At 34.6% G+C, this 6,079-nt stretch overlaps 1 pseudogene; it reads left to right on the top strand.

Moving 5' to 3' along the window:
• The first annotated feature begins 4,133 nt into the window (after nt 1-4,133).
• Nucleotides 4,134-5,627, top strand: LOC107762341 (acylsugar acyltransferase 3-like; annotated as a pseudogene).
• The last annotated feature ends 452 nt before the right edge of the window (nt 5,628-6,079 follow it).

The raw sequence follows: 6,079 nt of genomic DNA, 5'->3' as shown, positions 1-6,079 counted from the left end.
ACCCTCCACACTAAACAGACGTCGAAAAAATGACACAATTCAAGGATAACATGGTTAATAGAAGGTTTGAAACCTAATGTGAAAAGGTATGTATAAACAAAAGAAAACCCAATTAAATAGGAGGTGATCCTTTGATTCGCATTGGGAATTATAATAGGGAAGTCATGACTCCAATAACAATCTTTACGAACTAAAGAAATCAAACTTTCAGTGATCTAGTTGGATAGATATCAGCACGATCCAAAGAGGACACTTGGTTTCTAAGGGATTCTCTATCATTGTAGAAAGATAGTTCCGCAGGAACTATTTCCTTTACTGAAGGTTTACGAAGAGGTTCAGAGGGTTCCTTACCTTTAGAAGAAGATCTTTGAGAAAAAACCTCTGGTTCTAGAAGAAGGACTGGAACTAGATGAAGGAAGAGAAGAACCACGTATGGATGAAGACCCTAAATTACGTAGTCTACCTCCTCTTCTGCTCCTACTAGGGGCAAGAGGAAAGTTATCAACTATGGGGCTCTTCTAGAATTAGGGTTTGATGAAGACATGATAGTACGAGGAGGGAGTAAACAAGAATTGAATATTCAGAGAACTTTATGTGAGAAAGACAAAGGTAAAAGCTATATTTATACTAAGAAGCAACCGTCAAAGGAAAAGGTGCAATGATGGAAATGTCATAATGAGAACTGTCGCTTCGTAATTGGTGAAGCTGTAAAAGAGCTTTAAAAAGCACTGCAAAGTCGCAGAACTAATAAAAAGATGCCACGTGTAATAAGCATTAAATGAAAGTGACAATTGAAGCATCGATTCCATAATAACATTAATGGCGGCAAATATTCCCGCTTTCATAAAATCCACTTCCCAAATATTCAATTGATGAATAAATGGCAAGTGGTGGGACTATCTGTATTGGGAAAAATTGAGTTTATATATATTGAAGTGATTGAAAGATGACGTGTCATGACACGAAGGTTGGTCAAAGAATGATAATTAGCAAAGAGGCACGAGTCACAACAGATACGAGCGGAGGCATGAGCAGATATTCAAAAGACTCGACGCTCATACCTATTTAAATCCAAAAATTAAGGAGAATGAATCTGATAGCACAAGATACAGATACAGTATTTAATAAGCATTAAATACTGAAAACGTTAGACAATCTGTATTGAATTACAATGATTACCATTCTAACGTAGCATTAAATGCCTTTAATTGTTATTATGACAAAGGCAAAACATATACCTTAGAAATAACTATAAAAAGGAGAAGACTGATCATTTGTAAACACACAAAAGATCACTAAAAATATTGAATTACTTTGTTTGCTTCTGTTAATCTTATTATTATCAAAGACAATTTCTTTTATTCATTTTATATATTGATTATCAATAACCCGAATTCTTCTAAAATAAAGCTTTGACCGAAATTTCACTTTTTGGTTAAACAGTAGTAGGTCGTGTTTTTTTTACCTTTTGAGCCGGATATTTTTTTACGTAAAACTGTATACATTAATAATATCTGAGGTATAAACAATATTGAGAAAGGAGTAGGAGCTAGATAATTATGGCTTACACCTAACATATCAGATATGCAAAGTTTTATCCTCCAGGGTGTGTTTGTTATGGACTATTACGGTTTATACTGGAGGTACTAATGAATTATTTTTTCTTGTTTTTTATTTCCGTCTTTCTAAGTCGAGGGTCTTTCGGAAATAGCCTCTTTGCCCTATCAGGGTAGGGGTAAATTCTACGTACACATTACCCTCCCCAGAGCCCACTTTGTGGGATTTTACTGGATAGTTGTTGTTGTTGGTGGTGTGTTTATTATGGAGGAAAACTTTTTCCTAGAAAATATTTTCTAGGAAAATAAATAGTTTTCTTCCTTATTTTCTGGTGTTTGGTAAGGTAACATAAAATACTTAATGGGTAAGAGCGGGGGAGGGTGGTAGGTCGGGGTTTAGGGTCCAGGGTGGCGGGCGGGATTATGGGGTAGAGGCGTGGGGTTGTAGGGGCCGGGATGGGTGCAGTGGGCCGTGAGCGGTGGGGGTTAAAGTGATGGAGGTGGAGAGTGAGGGTGGGGAGGTTGAAAAAGAGTTTTGAAAAATATTTTCTCTCATTTTGGCAGGGAAGTCATTTTTCTCCAATTGGAGAAAAAGGAGTTCATGAGAAAAATATTTTCCAAAATATTTAAACCAACCAAATATAAAAAATCAGAAAATATTTTTCAGAAAATGTTTTCCTTCGTACCAAACACAACCCCAAAGAATGATCCTTTTCTCTTCTAGAGATGAAGTAAAAATACGTTAAAAGCCTTAAATAACATAATTGTGTATTTATGAAACTTCTTATAAAAATGATAAATTAATTTTTTTCCTCTTAGTTAGTAGTTTAAGTAGGAACATGACTAATTATCTTAAATTAGCATTTGTCAACTAGGAATTTATGACAAAAGGGAAATACAACAACAACAACAACAACCCAATATAATCTCACTTAGTGGGGTCTTGAGAGGGTAGTGTGTACGCAGACCTTACCCCTAATTTGGGGTAGAGAGGCTGCTTCCAAATAGACCCCCGACATCTTTCCTTCCAAGAACTTTCCACCTTGTTCTTGGGGAGGCTCGAACTCATAACCTCTTGATTGGAAGTGGATGTTGCTTACCATCAGAACAACCCCTCTTGCCTAGGAATTTATGACAAAAGGGATAATGTAGATTGGAAAGTCAAGCAAAGCCTATTTGAACTTCAATTACAAGTTTGGTTATCTCAAACTGATATTTCAATATTTTACTTGAAGTTCAAATAAAGAAAGTCGGTATTTGTAATAGTCATCGCTAAATAATACTCCTTCCGTTTCAATTTACGTGAACTTATTTGATTGGGCACGAAGTTTAAGAAAAAATGAAGACTTTTGAAATTTGTGGTCCTAAACAAGTCAAAAAGGGGCCAGAGTATTTGTGTGATTCTAAAAACTTCTCATTACGGGTAAAATTATAAGTTTAAACTAAAATGTTTTCAAATTTAGAAAAGGATCATTCTTTTTGGAACGGACCAAAAAGAAAATAGGTTCACATAAATTGGAACGGAGGGAGTATTTATGAATAGTGCAGTTCAGAATTTTCAAATACTGAAGTTGTAATTAAACTACAACTCCAATCCTGATCATTCATTAATTTGCATTTATATTTTCTTTCTACGTTTTTACTCATAGTTTGGTATGTAATTAGGGAAATAGTAGCTTAAGAAATTCTTTTTATTTCGTAAGCCCAAATTAAAAATAAATAATTATAACAATAATAAATAGGAAGCCAAAAGATGGATGAAAATTAAAGGCTAGTGATTCTATTTTGACTTCATTTGCCGAACCCATACCATAGGTATTGAATTGAGCCGTTAGAATCTCTCTCTCTAACTATACTTTTCAAACACACAAGGTAGCTTGAAATTCTAAAAAGCTTTTTGGGGTTCATTTTTATTTTTTATTTTTTTATTTTTTAGCTTCAAATATTGCGTTACCGAAAATATAATTGTTACCGGCCAAGAGTATATTTGCTCGATATAGCAATAATAAAGTGACTTATCTGTTATAAAATTAAAGAAAAATCACTTTGTTACGTCATTTGCAATAATTGAGTGACTTTTTTGTTATAAAATAAAGAAAAATAACTTTATTACACAATTTTAAATAGTTGAGTGACTATATAAGCAGAACTCTCTCTACTTTAAAATCGTAACTAGTACGTGAACCAAACAATCCTATAGGTAGGCATGGGCAGGAAGTAGAGATTATGTATATGTACTTTACAATATGAGTTAAAGGGGCTACTAAGAGGCAGATTCAAGATTTAATGTTTATGGGTTCCTGGAACAATCTCGAGTAATATTTAGTGACTTTTTCGAACATATTTAAACAGTTTGAACAAAAACTATTGGGTTCACGTGAACCCGTAGGTTGCAAGGTGGATCCGCCCCTGGCTACTAGAGTAAAGTTGGAGAATAGTCACAAAATTATGCATAATAAATTAGAAACTGGCATAAAGTGAGAAAATTCCTCACCAGTATCCAAATATTTTTCTTTTATTCCAATTCCATGTCAATAATCATTCAAATTTCTGGATAGCAATAGCTTTGGCCACATCATTAATTATGTTTATAACATAACCAAACACCCTCTATTCCTTGAGCATAGGGTCTATCGTAAACAACATCTCTATCTTTCTAAGGTAGGGTAAACACCAAAGGAGTGACCTGCAGTTAAAGTGACCATTTGTAATTCAACTAAGATGGCTATTTCAAGACTTGTTTCACTTTCTCAAAAGATAGTTAAGCCCTCATCTCCAACTCCATTTTCACAAAGAATTCACAAGCTCTCTTATGGACCAAATGGGGACTCACACCTATATGCCGTTTTCTTTCTTCTACCCAAAACAAGACACTGCAAGCTCTCTTGAACCGTCAAAGGTCTCCCAAATTCTTGAGAATCTCTTTCCAAAGTTTTAACCGCATATTATCCATTTGCTGGACGTGTACGCGACAATTCCTTTGTTGAATGTAATTGAATGTAATGACATGGGAGTCGATCTCTCTCAAGTCTGAATTGATTGTCCAATGTCAAGTATTTTCAATCACCCTCGTACTGATATCGATAAGTTAATATTCCCTAAAGATCCTTGGAGCACATCTACGGACAGTATAATCGTAGCTCAACTCAATCATTTTGAATGTGGTGGCATAGTACTCAGTGCATGTATTTCCCACAAGGTTGCTGATGGTTATAGTATGACTAATTTCCTAACTGACTGGGCCCTCGTCGCACGTGATTCAGAAGCAAAACCATCTCCCCTTTTTAACGGAGCATCAGTCTTTCAACCGGCTAACTATTCTGCACCACCACAAGTGGCTGATCCTAGTCGAAAACAAAATGCATCAGAAGAGAAGGTCCGCAAAATTCCTCCTACAACTGTGGAAGCTGTCACTGCATTCCTATGCAAATTGGTGAAACTGCAAAGACTAATTGGTGAGCTTAGAGAAGGAAAAGAGAAGGTCCGCGTTATGCTCAAAGATATTAAATCAGAAGAGTTACTATGTTCAAGGGTATCTGAACTAGCTACACAGATAAACGACCGAACCTCAAGCAATGATTTTTCTATATATAGGTTTTCTAGTTTAAGGAAATTCCCGTTCGATGACATAAATTTTGGATGGGGGAGGCCAAAAAGAGTGGATCTTGCTACTTTTCCAGTCAATATGTTTCTCCTTCTGGATAACCAAAATGGGGATGGAGTTGACGTAATCGTAAACTTGGAAGAAGGAGAGATGTCTGTATTTGAAAGTAATGAAGAGCTTCTTCAGTTTGCTTCTCCAAGCTCAGGACTCTAGACAATTTGAATCCTTCAGAAAAAAGGGAAGATTTCCTCTTTTTGTTTTTTAAATTCTATATTTTTCTCCGAGTGCTAGGAGACTAGACAAACCTCCGTCTTCATATTAATAACCAAGATATTAATACACGAAGGAGGTAAACATTTTACCTCCTCAAATACTGTATTAAAATTGACCAATCTTAGTCCTTATGTCATGGAACATTAGTGAGCTATGACCCGAAAAATAAGTAACTTTTTTGTTCAAGTTTTACATTATGATTTAGATACAAATTAACCTCTTCCTTTTTGTTATGTTGTATAATGTAGGGGTGTGCATTCGAATCGGTTTATCGATAAATCGAATCGATTATTTGTTATCGGTTTATCGATTTATCGATTTATCGATTTCGATTTCAAAATTTTCCTTATCGATTTATCGATTTCGATTTCGATTTCGATTTTGTCCTCTTCGATTATCGTTTTATCGATAAACCGATAAGCTACAGTAATTTTTTTAAATATTTTATTTTTTATTTTTTATTTTTTATTTTTTTTTATTTTTTTTTTAATTTTTTTAATTTTTTTTACCCTTATTCTATAATACCTTTTCCTTTACCCTAAGTCCCTAACCCTATTATTTCCTCTACCACATTTAAGGAATGATATTATTTAAAGCTCAAGTAAATGAAGTTCAAATTAATGGAAAACAGAATTAGCCGTGATGA

The sequence above is a fragment of the Nicotiana tabacum genome, chromosome 8 (genome assembly GCF_000715075.1).
Source record: "Nicotiana tabacum cultivar K326 chromosome 8, ASM71507v2, whole genome shotgun sequence".
NCBI classification, from domain to species: domain Eukaryota; kingdom Viridiplantae; phylum Streptophyta; class Magnoliopsida; order Solanales; family Solanaceae; genus Nicotiana; species Nicotiana tabacum.
The sequence above is the reverse complement of the archived record's forward strand: the minus strand, read 5'-3'. Positions and strand labels throughout refer to the sequence as shown.